This window comes from Ambystoma mexicanum, chromosome 7p, assembly GCF_040938575.1.
Source record: "Ambystoma mexicanum isolate Mex_15411 chromosome 7p, UKY_AmexF1_1, whole genome shotgun sequence".
Taxonomy (NCBI): Eukaryota; Metazoa; Chordata; class Amphibia; order Caudata; family Ambystomatidae; genus Ambystoma; species Ambystoma mexicanum.
The window spans coordinates 230472136-230491073 of NC_090939.1; the positions used below are offsets into that span (position 1 = coordinate 230472136).

The 18938-nt window shown below is 46.4% G+C and overlaps 1 protein-coding gene across 3 annotated transcripts in view; it reads right to left on the reverse strand.

The window, feature by feature from the left end:
- The window catches only part of DOP1B (DOP1 leucine zipper like protein B), a 1145257-nt gene that overhangs the window by 165544 nt on the left and 960775 nt on the right, over positions 1-18938 (reverse strand). The window lies entirely within an intron of this gene.

Sequence of the window (18938 nt, forward strand, 5' to 3'; positions counted from 1 at the left end):
TCGAGCGCCCTGCGCCCGATCCGCGGGCAGCAATGCTGTCACACAGGGTGTCCTTGGAAAGGGGAGAATCTCCCCTTTCCAAGGACACCATTTCCGAAAAAATCCCTGGTGGCTAGTGCCCCCAACGCCCCTCCCCCCACGTTTTTTTTTGCCCCCTTCCCTGGGGGCAGATGATCAGCCATCTGCCCCCAGGATCCGTGACCAGCAATGCCTCATATATGTGGTGCCCTTGGAAATGGGAGAACCTCCTCTTTCCAAGGACACCACTTTTTCCTCTATCACTGGTGGCCTAGAGGGCCCCAGGGCCCCAAACCCCCTCCGACCTCCCCCTTCCCTCGAATTTTTTATTTTTTATTTTCATTTTCACCCCTGGGGCAGTGATCATCTGCCCCCAGGGGTCTCTGGCGCTGTGGCCCCGTGCTTTGGGGCCACGTGGGGACGGGGGCCGGTTACCTAGTAAGCAGCCCCCCCCCCGCGTCACAAATGGATCTGTATTGATCCGGTGAGATTGTTGCCCAAGGATCGTGCGCCCTGTGCCCGATCAGCGGGCAGCAATGCCACACAATGGGTATCGTTGTAAAGGGGAGAATATCCCCTTTCCAACGATACCCGCCTCGATCTCCGGCTTGAAATACAGCCGGAGATCAAGGCAGAGAAAGGTGAACACTCACCTTCTGTTTTTGGGCTGCTGCAGTGAAAATGACTTTCACTTTCACGCCGACGTGCTTTACGCACGCCGACATGAAATTGAAGGTAATCCAGCACCCTGGCAGTGAGGGGGTACCTCCCCCTCACATAGTCCCGGGGTTGGATTACAGTTTTGAGCGATCCCTGCTTTGCAAGATACCTCGTCCTTGGCACTTAAAGAGTTAAGGAATTTCAAGATCAATTCATGACATCTTTTCAATCCCAGTTCAAGGTTTTGAAAAATGAAATGAAACAGTCGGTGCAGGACTTGAAAATAGATGTGGTGAAACTCGAAGAAAGAACAGATACAATGGAAAGGGTACTCCAGGAGGACACGCAGAAGAGTGATGAAGCTCTGGAATGTGTCTCACCTTTGACATTTAATCTGGAAATCCAATGCGAGGACTCAGAAAAGCATTCTTGGAGATCCAACAAAGGATTAAGAACCTATCAGAGTCAATCACAGATAAAGATTTGAAGAATACTGTGCAACAACTGTTCGCAGACATATTGACAAGTACCATGGAGGAACCCATCCCGATTGATCGGGTACATCGGGTGGGACCACGAAGGCAGGAAGCAGGCTCACGCCCAAGAGATGTATTGTTAGCGATGGCATCCTAAAAACAGAAACAGCAGATTCTAAGAGCAGCGGGCCCAATGATAGTCAATGGACAATAGGAACAACTATATCAAAATCTCGCCCAATCCACATTACAAAAAAGGAGAGAGATGGGTCCGGTGGTGAGATTCTTGACGCAGAAACAAATTCGGTACAAATGGATATTCCTTTTCGGCTTCTTATTCTCGTGGGAAGGGCTTCAATATAGGACCACAGCTGCAAAGAGGGAGTACAGATACTGGACCTATCAGAGGAACCCACAGAAGGCTACAAAGGAGAGAAACATGGCGCAGAGGGCCGGGAGAGTGGAAGACAATAACAAAGAAAGGCAAGGGAGGGGATAAGAATTAAGAAGGTAAGCAAACCCTAAGATATCACCCAGGTTTCACTAAGCAATGTGGGAATTCCACCATGGACTAATGATGACATTTGAGAGGGAAGAACAATGTACAGCTACAAGGAGGGAGGCATACATGTTTGATAGCAAGCAGCCAAGGGGCTTGGCTCGGGCGACGGAAGATGGGGAATCAGAGTGGGGTTTAGGATTCCCCATGATCTGACTCTGCAAAGAAGTGAGGGCCAGGCACGCGGCTAGTATGTCCGAGCGATCCTAGGAACCTGAGCCCTCCTCAGGGAAGGTGCGGGGAGAAGGGAGAGGGAAAGGGGTAGGGGGCTATAGAGTTAATTGTTGGGAGAAATTGGGGGGTGCTATACCAGAAGGGATTGACACCGTACAGATATTTGTAGGGCGCATATGAGTCAAAGAATGGGAGATACGATGAAAGAGCTCAAAGTAATTTTATATAATGTGAGGGGTATGAATACCCCTGTTAAAAGGCAAAAGTTGGAAGGTTATCTACAGGTGAAAACAACAGATACTATGTCAAAGAAACCCACATACGGAAGAGTGAAAAGGGGAAGTTGAGGATCAAAGGGTTTTCCCAGATTTATCAGGTGAATGACTTGGATAAGACAGCGGGGTGCTCATAGCATTACAAGATAAACTGGGGATACAGGTCTTCAATTTCCACGCCGATCCAGAAGGCAGGTCCATATTTTTGAATGTAGCAATTGAATCACACATACACATTGGCCACAGTATATGCTCCCAACACAGGTCAAGATGGGTTTCTGAGGGAGAAGATGTCAAGTTTGGAGAATTTCGCAAAATGGGGCGTAATATTGTCGGTAGATTTTAATTTAGCGTGGAATCCCCAAAAGGATAAGATCGCACACGCTACCCAACAGACACAGGCCCCCTCCAAGTCTCCTAAATTAAGCATGTGGCACTGGGACTACATGATACATGGAGGGCAAAAAGGTGCCAGACAAAGGGATTTACTCACTATTCACATGTACATCTCAATGTCCAGGATAGAATATATTTGGCCCTCCACACGCTTGACTGGGCTCCTCAATAAATGTCGAGTAGGGGTGCATATCCGTATCAGATCATGCCCCGCTGAGGATTACGTTAATGGTGGGCAACCCCCAGGGAGGACTGTGGAAATGGAGATTTCCGACAGAGGTATTACACAATTGGGTAATAGCAAACTAGATACAGGATAAAATGGATTTGTACTTTGCAGACAATGAGACATTGGACATTACCCCGGAGATGGTCTGGGATGCTTTCAAAGTGTAAAGTTTGGTGTCCAGATTGATCAGCGCTATAGGTCTGTATTATCCTGGAAATTTAGGATCTTTACCCTGTTTATGGAGTACTCCCAATGTTGCCTCATTCATGGACTGTGCGATTGTGCCTTTCACTCTAAATGTATTAAAGAGTTTTGTAAGTCGTGTGGCTATGCTATCAAGATATCTTTTATAAAAGCTTGCGGGGTATCCGTCCGGGGCCAGAGTTTTATTTTTTTAGAAGTGTTCTCATTGCCTTCTTCACCTCTTCCTCTTGTATCTCCCCCTCTAAAATCTTTTTCTTCCTCCGAAATCTGAGGAAGTTTCATTGTTGCCAAGTATATTGCGTGTTTATGACGGGGGATTCTCCGTTATATACAATGATTGATAGTACCATGAAACATCTCAGCTATCGCCTTGTTCGCGGTCTCTAGGTCCCCTTTTGTGTTCTGGAGTTTCATTACCCTTTGGGCTTGAGTTTTTTCTTTCAGTATCTAGCTAGTAGCCTATCAGCTTTATTTGCCTTCATATAATATCTTTGTTTCATGTAGAGTAGGGCCATCTCTGCTAATTGTGTACACAGAGCATCTAACTGGCCCATCAGCTCTCCTTGTATCTTTCAGTTTTGCTTCTAATTGCCATTCCCACTGCCGCCTTTGTTTGTCCCATGCTGCTTTGATAGCTATTAGTTGTTCCCTCATGACTACTTTGAAAGCATCCCAGACCATCTCCGGGGTAGTGTCCAATGTCTCATTGTCTGCAAAAACAGGTTTTATTGTATATGGAACTCCAAGATTAAGCCAGCCCTTCAAGGAGAGAGACAGACATCCCTACTAGTCTTCCTTCCAGACTCTGTTCTCCCCACCCCATATCTAAACTATCACCAGGTTCCCTGACCCACGCTGGAACCTCCTCCCACCTATTAGACCTGCTGAGGGCCTGGGTCTGGCCTCTGGAACCTCTAGCTGACTAATTTGCTTCTGGCTCTTTGTCACTCTTTTAAATAACTTAATAAAGCCCCAATCACCTTTTCCCAGTGCATTTTGTTTTCTATTCCATTCATCATCAACCCCATGCCAATCTTCTTCCCTCTCCTCATCTGAATGTGTAATGTCCTCCATTTCACCACTCTCCTCCACACCCTCCTCCTGCTGATCCATCACCGTCTCCCTACTACAACTTTGACCTGTTGTTGTCACCTTCCACTCCAGGTCTTTCTTCCTTCCTCCGGCCTTCTTACACCTTCCTTCAACTCCACCCCAGGTTTTAGTTCCTCCCTCCATCCCTCTGCACTGGTCTCCTCCTTCTGCTCCACTCCTGATTTTATTTCCTCCCTCCTTTCCTCTGTTTCCACTACCACCTTCCGCTCCACACCTGGTTGTACTTCCTACTCCTTTCCTCTGTTCTGTAAGGAACTCATGCTGACAACAGTAAAGACAGACACGAGTGATCACAGTTCAAGGGTGTTCATTGAACTATAAATGCAAGGTGGCAAAATGCCTAAACTAAACCCAAATCTAAGATGGGAGCATGCGCTGACCATCAAATGAAAACAAAAGCACTCCTAGTGGCATTGTGTCAAAATAAAAGGGCCTAGTCTAAGAAAAACCTATTGCCAATTCCTTACAACTAATTACAGAAAGAGTGTGGGATAGGGTATCAAAATAAAGAAAGAAGTGTTCGCAAATCATAAGTCAGGATGTGATTGCCTTGAGGTCTCCCTTTCCCCCGTGTTTAGCATGGGACAAGGTGGGATTTAGGAGCATAGCACACGCTCGAGCCTTCCCAGCACGAACTAACAATTCCATATCAGCTATCAGGTTCTTTGATGGTTAAGTATCTTTATATTGACAAAGTATCTTGCCTTCCAGGCATGATCCTCTCAAACAAACACAAAGTTTGTTCAACAAACACTTTGGGTGATGGCTTCACCCCCTGGTGCCCTTCTGCGCGCGGACCCCTCAGAACATGTATTGAACAAATTTACAAGACAGTTCCTTTCTTTGGGTGGTAACTTTCCACCCCTGGATCTCCCTCGGACGGGATTGCGCCCTAGAATACAAGGGGGACCCTTCCCTTCCCCTTGTTTTACAATGTTTCTCGCTTTCACAAATCTCAATGGGCCTCATTACAAGGTTGGCGGTAGCATTGCCGGTAAGAGCGGCAAGGCTACCTCCATACCGGCATGAAAGTCTGGCACCCCATAGGGCTCAATGGGGATGCCTGTAGCGTTCATAATGGTGCCGGTGGTACAGGCATGCTCTGCTCGCGGGTGCCTTTCATTCCACCAGGGCAGACCTGGTGGAATGAAAAGGCACCCACGGCACAACTTTGCCGGTCCGGTAACAATGGTACCGCAAGCATACCAGTACCCTTGTTACCGGACCAGGTAACCTTGTAATGTGGCCCAATGTCTTTTTAAACAGGTTTTCGCCCTTCGCCCCTGGTTGTCGGCTTCCCTCTGCTGGGTTCGCTCTCAACAACTTTTGTAACACACTGTTCAAGTACTGATTTTTAACATGCAGGATTCACTTCCCTCAGTTTCACAGTTCTCTGTCGGTCAAAGACTTTCAACAGTATAGAGGATTTTACGAGACCCCTGCATGACCACTTTCACCGTTCTTCGCCTCTTCCCAAGGCCTTCTGGTGGTATTCGCATACTGACATACAAACATTTGATCGAATTATTATGAACGTTTTTGGTCAATTGTAATTATATATATATATATATATATATATATATGGGTGGGTATAGATTAGGTTGAGGGTGAAGTGGTGCGGGGGGGTCGGGTTACGGTAGTAATTTTACCGTTGGGTAATCGGCCAGAGATTCCTGCGTGTGTCTGACTCCTCTGTGTCTGGTTTTCCCCCTCTTTCTCAATAGTATCCCTTTGCTTTCAAAGTTCAATTTATCCTTCGGCTACTTTTGATTCAACACAGTTCGGTTTCTTATCGACACTCCCCTCGACTAACTGGCTGCGATGAACTGTTTGGCTTTAAGATGTCTTGGAGTCAAGGTTTGTACTACTGAGACCAGTCTCTCTCCCCGGCTTGGTAATCAGTGGAGGAGGGTCTTGCGTACCTGGCACATCTGTTGCAATACATGTTGGCTATTGTTCACAGACTTATCGTTCCCTCTGCAGAGGTTCCACAGGCCTTTGTCAGAAAGGGCAAGGTCGATTCTTTCCTTGTTTCCCTCTCGGTCTGAACCGTCTTTCTCCTCCTCTTGAACTGCCGTGTTGCGTTAGCTCTTATGTTGTGCGGTCTGCCTTGCTCATCCTTGGCTCTTGTGCTCCACCTTTTATCCCTGTGGGGAAGGGAAAGGGCCATCAGGTGTGTGTGATTCTGGTCAATTACCTGACTTTGCCTGACCCTGGTATTGTGACACGTCAAGTAAACGGCCCTGGTATTAGTCCATTGTGTTTCGTGTTGTGCAAAGGTGTTCATGTGGGAAAAGGAGGGGGCAGTGTTTTGGAATATCATATGTGGTGGGATGGGGAAAAGGTGTTGAAAGAAGGGGGATACCGCGTCTGGCCCGTCGGTGTCCCACTCCCCAAGGACACCCCCCATCCAGGTGATCCTCCCTCACTGGCCCACCCCCAGGAACTGGATACAATAGCGATGGCCGTCTCCTGGCCACCTGGATGACAGATCCCCGGGGATTAGCTAAGGAGACACCGTCAGGCTTCTCACAGTTCCTGCTTTCGCCTTCTACTCAACTTCTGATTTTATTTCCTGCCTCACCTCCTTTCTCCTATAACTATTAACACCTTCCACTTTACTCCTGGTTTTACTTAATTCAACTTTCCATGCCCTTTAACTCGCACCACTTTCTTGTCTCCTGCTGACACTACTCCAGCTCCCTTCAGCAACACTCTACTGTCTCCAGTCTATTCCAAAGTCTCTGCAGAACCTCTCCTTTCCAGCAGTCTCCCCTCTACAGGTCTCTCCACACAGGAGCCGCCTGCTCCTGTCAGCCACCACATTGGACTGGGCTGCCTGGCTTATATAGTAACATGCCCTCTCCCCCTGATTGAAACTAAGGCTGATGGCCTACAGCAGTGGGCCTTAAGAGTGTGAGGGTTTGGATTGGCTAGGTTCTCACACTTCCTGATACTCCGAATGAGGCTCGGATAAACCCTTAAGAGTCCTGGTGGCCATTTTCTGTGTGCAAGTAGAAGCCAAACAGGCTGCCTTGTGTGGAGGCAATCCTACTGCGCTGCTGTATGGAAGGCAAGTGTGTTTGTTTTACCCAATGGTCTTTCTGGCCTAAACAGGTTTTCCTATGGCCTCCCTGCCCTTGGATGGATAATTTTATTTCCATGATCCATCTTGGTTTTTCCGGTGGGAGAGTAGAGCATTGTGGGAGATGTAATCCATCTGATGATGGTTTGCCTGTACAATTCTGGTTTTTGGGCCTTGGGACAGGTTTCCCGATATCTTCCCTGGTTTAAATGGCCAGACTTGGAATTTTGACCAGTTTACCCTTTTCCCTGCTTCCTAATTCCCGTTTCTGGCTTCCGATAAGGGCTTTGTTTCAGTTCCTGAGGGGCATTATGGGAAATGTATTTTTCCCCTCATTTGGTTTGGCTAGGTACCCTGCTCGCAGAATCGCCTGGCCCACCAGACGAAGTCCTAGATAGGGAACTTCGTCACACAGATAGATGACAATTTCAGTGGAGTTGGGTGATATTATTTGAAGAGATTTTACAAAGTGCTAGTAGTACTTGAAGGATATATGTGCTAAGGAAAATCTGCTGCATGTGATGTGCTGAACTCAGACTTGTATGCTTCTGAGAACAATACAATGAATACAATTGCTGTGGATTCTATGAAATGGGCGGAACCTGTGGCTTAGATGGTCATTACAGCAATAAAACAAATACCCAAATTCTGGGTGAAGCAGACTCAGCTTTTCAGTTTTCCAAGACCTAAAAAGTGAAAATCTGTACATTAATCCAGTCCCCAAAACAACATCATGTTTCTGGGGTCTGCCATATAAATCAGCAATACATCACTCTCACTTCCCCCTATGAGAAACTTTGATAATATGGGTTGGTAGATCAAGGTGTTAATGTTCCTGTTGTAGAGGTGAGAATCTGGGCAGGAATAACTCAGCATTTCATTATTTCCGCCAAGATCTACATATGATTAATGGGCAGCATTAATACTGATAAGTAAGAGTTATTTTTTCCGTATGAAGATTTGAAACTGTGCCCTGATATGATAGTTTATTTATATAGCGCCTATACACAATGTGTTTCGAAGCATTTCAAGGCAAGGGAGGGAACCAGGGAAAATACAATGACATTCTTACAGGCCATGAACAGTAAGGATGTGAAATTAACTATTGTACTTAACCTGACGACATTTCAGATAGTGCAAGATAAGGAAGGGGGGGGGAGAGTGGGAAGGAAATGGAAAGACAGGCGACTTCCGTACTAGGCCTGACGATATTTCTGGTAGAGCCGGAGGAAAACAAAAGGTGAGGGAGAGGGGTGCAGAAAGGGAGGGGAGGAACAAAACAAGCGACTATTGTAGACCTGACAACATTTCAGATGGTGCTGAAGGGGGAGGAACAAATAAGGGGAGGGAGGAGGAGACAGTCGAGGTTGCTATTATACTAGGTCCAGGGACAATTCTGATAGAGTAAGTGCATAGAAGAAAGTAAGGGGAGGAGGGGAGGAGATAGGAAAAGGAGAGGAGGAGAGAACAGAGGGTAAGCAGTCACAAAGAGTGGAGAAGCAAGAGGGGAGAGTGAATACAATTGCAGACGTCAGTAGAAAGACAATGTTGCAAGCCAGGATACATGATTCAGGGACACCATGAGCACAGGATGCAAAGGAAGTCCAGCATGAGAGTTGAGAAATGCATGTTACTTGTTGATGTCTTTAGGGGCACTCAATTGAGCAACTAGAATAAATTAATCTTGTTTTCAAACCTAGTAATAAAAAGCCAATTTCTAGTGCAGATTAAAAGCAATTGTGGAAAAGGTTGCTAAGAGCAATACCAATGGATGAGATGAATTTAAAATCTCCCAACCACACATTTTCCGATTCTAGTTTGCCTCCATAAGTGAGAGAAGGCATGGACAGAGGTGGTATTGGCTGAGACCTCTTTGTATGCAATGAATGGACAGGCCTGTTAGTACACCAGTACCAGTGGATCAGTGGACAATTAGCTACGAAGCTGCTGACCCAGCCTCGCACTAAGAGGAACGTTATCTAACTCATGTTTGCCTGCATCTCCTCTTATTTGAGGAATGGTCATCTCTGCAGAGATATGGACATGTGGCTGAAGCCAGAGAATGCTGATTTAGGGGGAATCAGCTGAATAAACAATTGAGCTTTGCACGTAACTTCAATCCTAATTGGGCAGGCTGCACATCCTCCATGTCCAGCCTCCAAGAATTATGTTGGATGACCTCAGGCAGGCAGCATCGCTTGAAACCTCTGCAACCGGTTAAAAGCTTTGGATTGAGGTTTAATCCACCAGGGATTACATTTAAGGACAAGGAATGGGGTCCATGGTGGCGCACTTCGAGCACCATTGCACAACCCAGCTCCACATACCTAATTCTGATAAGAGTCGACTATCTAACTCTGTGTGAGCTCTTACTGGGAAGTCTGAAGTGGGTCAGAGCGTTCCAGGCCAGCACTGTGAGCTTGGTCTTGTGCAGCCCTGATGATCTTTGTGAACACGTCGGATGCTTTTACCTTCTTTCATTTTGGAAGGCTATGATTTTGTCTGCTTAGGTATCAGGGTGACACCTTCTCAGTTCAGCTTCGGCCACAGGGCTACTAGTGCTTAGAATGGTAGTTTATAGGGTGCCAGAGTGTCAAGTACAGTACTAGCGCCAAGCAGGACCAAGGGTTGTGGTAGGTGCTAGGTACAGAGAGTTTGGACTAGATCGTTGGGGTGTCAAGACATACAGCTGAAGGGGTACTGCATGAAAGGGGTTGTTTTTGGACCCTGAAGAGATCAAGGAGAAAAGAGTGGGAGAAGCTGGCCTTTGAACAAAGAGAGAAGAGAATTAAGGAAATGGAAGGCAAAGTACAACCGAAGAACACTGACACGGCCGGTGCTCGAAGAAGACATGTTAGGGCAACAAATGCATTTGGGTTCTCCCAAAAAGTACAGAGCTGCTTTTAGGGCTCATGACAAGTTTACCGGTATTCTGTTGGTAAATCCACCAGTATACCTTCAAACGGATTTACTGATACCGCCACTCGATCCGGTGGAATGTCCGCTGGATTACGAGTGGCGGTAGACAGTGTTAGTCCCTATTACAGGGAGTCCCAATCGAATCCAGTGGGGATTTTTCCTGTATTACCGGCACCGGTAAAATCCGAGATTTTTGCCAGTAAGGTGGCAGAATGCTGGAGGACAATCTGCCACCTTACGGGCAAACACGTAGTTGGCCGGTGCGGTAATGTGCTGATAAACGTTAATACTGGCACATTATTACCTTACAGGCCAATTTACAATGACCCACTTTGTTTCAGCTACGTGATGCAAATGGCACCTGGGAGCAAGGGCCTGGGTACAAGCCAAAGAGTAAATTGTGAAAATGAAGGGAGAGCGGGACACATTAAGTTATAAGATTAATGAAGCCTGCATTATGTGCATGCAGATGTCAGAGTATTGGCTAAGTGAGATTAATGCAGAGTTGGGGGGAACATAAAAAAAGGGTACCGCAGGAAGTATGACTCACACTGCAAATGTCAAGAAGCACCTCATACGTTATTGAACAACAGCCATGTGAAAAAGGAAACAAAAAGGAGAACGTGCAGTGGAATTTGGGCTCTGGTTTGAGAGGCACAATAAGAATATCCTTTTGCATGATGGCAAACAGAAAGGGTGTTTTCCAGCAGTATATGGGGCCTTGTGTACATTTCACTACATTGCCCGAGGACAACCATGTGTCAGTAAGAGTTGTCGCACCTCATCGAAGGTATTGTTGGGTGCTAAAATACATGCAGGGAATGTTAGTTCAACTAGGAATGTTTTGCAAAGGAAAGGTGGAGTTTTGAGGGAGGATAACGTTAAGGGTTGAAGGTCTACCGGAATATTGGCGCAGATTGCTGGAAAAATGGCAAAGTACCAGTGCACAATTTGCTGAAGAGGGCATTTAACTTAGCCCTCTGCAAGGTGAATGTGCATGCACCGTTGAGTGTTTACATCATAGTGGTGGTGGATTCAGGCTACATTTTCTGTTCGGGTACAATCTATTTACAGTGGTGAAAGTGTAAGGAACACAGTGGGTGGATGGTTCCCCTATAAAATGTCATGAGCTATGGAAGAGTATTGATTAGGAGTCAAGGCGCAGATCCAGGATTGCTCTAAATATTAGAGCCAGCTCAGCTATATTGAAATAACAATACAACAAGATGTTGGTTGCAGAGATTGGGTGGGTACAAACAATGCCAATCAGACTATAAATGAGGAAGGGGCACATACATATTGGGAGGGAATACAAAGTTCCAGGAGGAAGTTCAGCACCAGACACTTGAGAAATAACATCACATTTCAAGTACATGCAGCCTACAGGTAATATAGTTGCAATACAAACACATCCATAGTGATAGAGGGGTGGGTCAGTTAGTCTACATGAGAAGTGGACATTGGACATCACCAACAGATATTTATCAGCCCCCCCTGCCAGGAGATGCGCATAACATTCTTTAAGACGGATACTCCTTATATATGGTGGTTAGTAATGAGATCAAGAATACGGATGAATTACTTTATCCTACAAGAGAATGACTACAAACTAATGGAATGAACAGACAATAAATAGATACTGGGTTGTTTAACAGTTACACACAAGGAGCATATAGGGGCATGTTGAGGGTCAGGGGGCCATTTGTCAATAGATGTAGGAGTTGCGGGTCTAGAAATCTGTTGTGCGTCAGACATGATGGAAAATGGAAGTGATCAATGCATTTTAAGACGCTGTACAAAATACCATATGTCTCTGAAATACTATGGACAGTATTGAGGAGAGCTTTGGGAATGGTAAAAGGGTGATAAATAAATTGCACTGTATGTTCACACTTTTCAAAGTTTTGGTTACGATTCAACAGAGAATCCAGGCCGTGCAGAATGGTAACAGAGCGTTTGATGGTCTTCCAAGTGCTACGGGACTGAAAAAGTGGGAGAGTATGACTGTGGAATTCTTTAGTGCGAGCTGCATACAACTTGAGGGCTTGCACGACATCGAAAGAATGCAAGGCTTGCTTTGCTGGGGACAAAGGAGAGCCGAAGAACAGTATTAGCGGTTCATTCAGGTGGAAGGCTGAGGGCACCTTCCTCATGAAGGAAGGGCTTGTAAGGAGAACCACCTTGGACTGCTACAAACTCAAGGCTTGTAGGATTAAGCTTGCAGCACACCTACCCGTCTTGCTGAAGCGATGGCCACTAGAAAATGCGGGCTTCCAGGAGAGGAACTCCAACAGAGCTCTGTGGAGAGGCTCGAACGGAGGGCCCATTCGTTTAGAGAGTTCTACATTGAGTTCCCAAGCTGGAGCAGGGGCTCAAACAGAGGGGAACTCTTGGAACAGTCCCTTGAGTAATTAATTTACTAACCTCTGTGATCAGAGGGAATGTTGGCTTGAGGTACGTGTGTAGCAGGAAATGGCTGCTAGATGCACCTTGATAGATGAGTGTGCCAAACAGGCTTTTGCTAAGGAGAGGAGGTATGGCAAGATGTGGGCAGCTTGAATGTGCATTGGGTCCAGCTGCTGAGTTTCACACCATATGGTAAAATGTTTCCACTTATGTTTATATCAGGACAGCGTAGCTGAAGCTCTTGCCCTGGCCAGGATCTGTTTCAATTCTGCAAGTCTGCAGTGGTATTGTGGATCCCTGGCAGGGAATGAGATACATGTTGTGCGCCAGCACCCATTACCATAGCGTTTGCGCTTCTGTGAACAAAACAAGAGAGCGGGTACCCCCCTCTCCCCCCGCATGCGCATATAAAACATGGTGGTGGTGTTGTCCTTAAAGATGCGAACCACCTTGTTCTGCAGTTGCGGTTTGAAGGCCTTCAGTGCCCATAACACTGCACTCAACTCTAAAACATGGATATGTAGGGCTTTTTCTCGGGGCAACCATAGTCCTCTGGTGTGGAATTCCTCCAGGTAAGGGTAAACGTGGATGCCCGAGTAACGGATGTAGGCATTTCTTGAACACTCTTGTCGCTGACTTCAGTACAAAGCGCAGGGCTTGGAATTGATAGTGCTTTCCCTGGACTACAAATCAGAGGAAGCACCTGTGCCGTCGATGGATGGGGATATGGAAATACGCATCCTCTAGGTCTAGAGAGGAGAAGAAGCCCCCTTTTTCCAGCTGGTCTAGAATGTGTTACAGAGTGACAATGCAACATTTTGGAGACCTAATTAATTCTTTTGAGTCCCCTGAGGTCTAGTATGGGTCTCCAACCTTCTGAGTTTTTTCTCAGCAGAATGTATCTGGGGAACACTCCAGAGCCTCGGAGGTGCGATGGGACGATTTCGATAACCCCCCCCCCCCTTCCTTAGGAGGCACTGTACTTCCTGCGGGAGCAAGGATCAGTGTTTTTCTGCCCTTGGGATGGGGGGGATGGAGGGATATGTTCTTACAAATTCCAGGGTATGGCCCTGAAGAATGATAGTTAGCACCCATGTGTAGGTGGTTATGTTTTTTCACATTGCAACAAAGCTTGTTAACCGTCCACCTAGTGGGGCAGGGGGTCGGGTGCGTGGCCTGGCCAGGCCGGCTTGGGTGCTTAAGCCCTGGATGAAACACTGCGTCAATGCTGGTGTCCTCTGTAGGACTTGGACCTTTCTTTCTAACTATCCTGGATGCCAGTGTGGGGTGTCTGCGGCCGGTAGGAGGACCTGTATCCTCTCTAAGTACTTGAAAATCTTGCTTTCCCCAAGCGAATATACTTGCAGTGTTAGAGCGTGCCTGGCAAACGGGCTGTGTCAATGTCAGCTTTGATCACCTGATGGGTTTCATTCACTTTTTTCCCCAAAGAGGTCGACACTGCCAAAGGGCATATCAACTACCTTTGATCGGACCTCCAGCCAGAGGTTGGTGGCTTTCAACCAGCCTTGGCGCTGTAACACTGCTCCTTTCCCCATTTGGCGGAATCCTGCATCAGCAATGTATGTTGCCATTGAGATGGCATGATCTGAGTCCCCCTCACCTTCATGCAGCAGGTTCAGTGCTTCATCCCACTTGTCATCCGGGATTTCATGATCGTATCAGGAGAGAATCGCCAGTGAATTAGCCGCATTGATAGTCGTAGCGGCTGTAGATAGAACTCTTACCAAAAGTGTCTAGCTCCTTTCCCTCCTTGTCTGGGGTACCAGGCAGGGGAAGGAAGGATTGGTAGAACGCTTACATGGCGCTGCAGAAACAGCAGCGTCAGGGCACGGTTGTGTGCACAGGCATTTTGGCGCGGAATCGGGGACCTTGTACTTTTTCTCAAGGCAAGTCCTTCTTTGGAGGCGCTGAGAAAGGGTTTTTTATGACAATGAGGCCCTCCTCCCCGATAGACTCTAGAATCGGGATGAAACCATTGATTTTCTCGAAGATTCTAGTCTCTGATAAAGAAAACCTTCCATTTTATTCTCATCAGGATAAGATAGAACAGCTTGGTCACCCGTGTCATGAGTGCATGAAAGGGGCCACTATCATCTGAAGGCGGGTCTTTTGGCAGTAGGTTGGGTAGCTCACTGTCGCTTGGCACTAGGTCTTTGAACTCATCTGTAGTACGTGCCTGGAGAATCATCTAGCAGATAATCAATGCCAGTGTCAGTGAGGGTGACAGGTGGCAAGGATGGCACCTGCGGAAGGGGTTTGGATGGCGGGCCGCTGGGGCATAAACCCCCCTTTACCTGGAACTCACAGGGTTGCTTTGGAAGAGGCAATGATGGAGCAGGAAGGCATTGTTGAAGTTCGGAGACCAGTGTTTGCAGAGTGGATAGTATGTCGATTGACATGTACCTGGAGCCAGAAGCAAAGACCATTGGGACAGGAGCACTTGGAGAAGGATGTGCCACTGGTGGAGGTTGAGTAGAGCCTTGAGGCATAGGAAGGCTTTCTTTTGGAGTAGCTGGTGGATGCATGCTGGGAGAAGAAGGAACTTCCTCTTCTTCCTCGCACCAGAGTCAATACCCTCCAGAGCATCAATGTCTGATTCCTCACCCTGCTGTAGCAGTTGTGCAGTAGGGGCCATGGACAGGCAGGGAACTGCAGGCGGTGTATAGGGAGCCAGTGAAAACAGTGGCTGAGCATGCGTTGGCCTTGGGAAGGAATGCTAAAGCAGATGGGACATCCCTGTCCAGGCGAATTCCTTTGGGGAATGTCGAAACCACAGGACGCTGAACTAGTGCTGTAGCCGATTAAGATGTGCTTGCCGATGGTTTAGATGGCAAAGACTTAGCCATTTTTGGCAGCGAGGTGGTTGGCGGCGGAGCAGCGGTTTTGCTCATAGTTGCTTTTGTCGTCAACGGTGTGGTAGCGGTTGACGAGGCGTTCGATGGGTTCGTCGACGATGATGATTTGGGCTGACTGAGTCGATGACTAAGTCGCCAACAAGGGGGTAGTCATTGCAGAGAACCTCTTCTCTGAAGAGTGCTTGGAGGATGGAACTGTCGACTAAGGTGTTTTAGGAGCTGAAGTGGTCAACGAGGTGACGGTAGGCAAGGATGGAATCATCAACAATATGGTGGAGCAGGCAGAGCATGAAACACATGTCCCTTCTTAGCTCTCTTCACACGGGAAGATTCCTCATGGGACCTTGACCTCTTTGAAGAAGAAGATGATGGTGGTGCAGGGATCCGTTGTGCCTGGACGAGGAATAACTATAGAGGCAGAGTCAGAGGCCCTGGCGCCTTCATCCATCCAGGTTAATAACCTGCAGTGACTGTCTTTGTGGGTCTTGGATGAGAAAGATTGGTAGATGGAACAGCCATTCAAGTCGTGGTGCCGGTATAGACAAAGATACTTCTCATGAATATCTTTGATGTAAACGTTCTTCAGTTTACATCTTGAGAAGCCCCTAAAAATATTTTCTTCCTTGTGCCTGTCATCTCAACCGACTACTGAAGGTCTCAGATGGTATTGGAACGTTGTCAGCGGTGAAATGGGCTGAAATATCACCCTTCACGGATCACCCTAGGTGAGACGCGCAGCAGCACCAAACCAGAAGATCTTGTTGGAAGAAACTATCAAAAATAGATCGAAAAATGTAGAATCTCATAAAGAGGAAAACAATAGAGGACCTCCCAACACTTAATGTGCGGTACAAAATTTGAAGATTGGCACCAGGGGTGGAGGAGCTAAGCGGACGTGTCCAATTGGCTTTCAGCAGTGTGACCCAAAAGGACATTAATAGAGTACTAAAGTGACCAGCAGTTTCTAAAATGTAAAGGTAAACTACTTTAATCTTACAGAGGATTCCCAGTCTGACAACAGGAAATATTCAATAAGCATGTGAATCCATGAAAGATCCAATGCTGGAGAATATGTTATAACATATACCGGTATGCGAAGAACAAGCAGAAAAGGGGACTATATTGAAGCATCTAGGTGCAAGGGACATGGAACAACAGGTCTTTTTGAGAAGACACTGTGAAAAGTTTAGAGTGGTTAGAGAAAGTAAGACATGTTGAGGGGTCCTGTTGTCAATAGGTTGATGAAGTTACCTGTGTTTTGCTCTTCAGAGGACCAAGTGAATCCACTACAGAACTGGATTAAGGATTCATGACTGTCCCATCTATAAAGAAAAGTGTGGTTCGAGAGAATAATACAGTATACATTACGCTAAGGGGTACACAAGGGCCCAAGTGAATGGGGAATAACTGCCTCTCTGCAACAAAGGAGAAAAAGGAGATTTACAGCACTGAATGTTTTTCCAAGTAGGACTCCACCAGATAATACCTATTGGTCAGCTCCCAGGGAGTTATACTGCAGAAGGTATACTGCTAGAAATGTTGCAAATATTAACAACAAGGATTTCCCTGAACTTCATAACGTTGTCTTGAAAGTAAAGGAGGAGTCTTCAGTAGACTAAGAAATGATCATAGGGGCCTAAATGTTATTCGAGGATTATACACAATTACAGAGAAGAATGCTTGTATGTTAGTATATGGAGATGGTTTTAGCCCTTTAAAGTCACCTTATGCTTAGATGAAATTGAGCTGTATAGTGTTCTTGGTGTTACTTGTACTTTCCATAGTGCTTTGTATTTACACCATTAGTTTGGTAAAAACATTTGTTAAAGGCCAATAAGGAAAGGAAAGCCAGACAACGTGCCAGAGAGAAGGGAGAAGGGTTAGAATGACTCAGTAGAGGGAAAGAAGGAGTGAGAATACCTTCTTTACGCCTTTCCCAGGGGCTGATATTTAGGCGCAACGAAAACAGGAGTTAATAATGTTTTCAGGTACTCCAACTTGATGGTTGATATTTCTTCCATAGGAACAATAATTTGCTAGGCCAGAAGGCTCTTTATTTGAATGGAGATATAAATGTAAGGGGAAGGCATGGTGATGAGGAATGGTGGTCTGGCATATTGAGATATTCGATCGTGACCCATAGTTGTCGACTCAAATAGGTTGGGTACCAAACAAAAATATAAAGAGAAGACTAGTATCAGTCATGCCTCCCTTTTTGTGTGAGGGTGAGTGGTTGTACAGAGCCTGAAAGGCTTTGAAATTAATAGGATGAGAATTAGGGAGGCCGATTGCCTATAATATCATTGTTTGATCCATTTGTCGAATCCCTTGGGTGGGGGGCACGTCAGGAAGAAGAGGAAAAAAAGAGGAAGGAATGTTTTTTTCCGACTGGTCAGAGGAAAAGGAATAAGCAAATGTTGGCTGAGGTCTACTTGTATACAATGGATGGATAAGTCTGTTAGTACATCAGTAACAGTGGATCAGTGCACAATTGGCCAAGAAGCTGCCGACCTAATGCAGGAGATGAACATTGACCTTGGACTCAAAGGAATGTTATCTTACTCATGTTTGCCTTTGTCTCCTGTTATTTGAGGAATGATCCTACCAGCAAGGACACAGACATGTGGACGCTGCCAGAGAATGTTGATGCAGGTGGAATTGGCTGAATAAACAATTCAGCTTCACATGTATCTGCTGAAGGAACTGGGAAGAATACACACCCTCCATGCCTAGTCTCCGAGAAATATATCTGATGAATTCAGGGAGGCGTGGAGGTTAGCAAATTGACGGACAACAGCTGATCATGAACACGGTGCGTGGCGCCTCTGCAATTGGTTAAATGCTTCGGATTGAGGTTTAGTCCATCAGGGAATGTATTTAAAAGAGTGGGTACCCATGGTGGAGTTCGTCGCCTATCATTGCAGAACTTGCTCCACATATCTAATGCCGATAAAAACTTAGACTCTATCACCATATGGGCTCTTAGTGGGAAGTCAGACGTGGGTCAGGAAATTCCAGACAAGTCCTCTCAGGGCAACAGGTGGGCCCCTTGCCGACTAGGTCATAGGAAACCAAGATTCACCTCACTGACAAGGCCCAACAATCCTGATACAACTCAGTGTTTGCTTGTGTTTTCTTGCAAATGGAACATGGCCTGGCAGGCTGGATTGTTCCAGTTTGTGGAAGTACCAAGACTTATTTGCATATGGGTGATCCTCTTTTTCGGTTTGGGGGTGTTTGATCGTGTGAGACGTGATTGCGGCAAACTGTTCGGAAAAAAAAACAGCCGGCATGCAATCACTTCTCAGATGATCAAACACGCTCCCACCAACCCAAACAATCCCCCTTCCCTACTTACCGCCTGTCCACTTCAGCCCTGCAGCTTCAGATCAGTCGCTCTAACAGAGGTCAGATCAGACATTGCAGGGCTCCTGTTTTTTTCTGTCCCCACCTCCAATATTAAGGAAGCGGGAGACACCCCCGCTCCACATGTTTGGTATGTATTAGCCTAATTGTTCGGTTTTATTCGATTGAATGTTACTGACCAA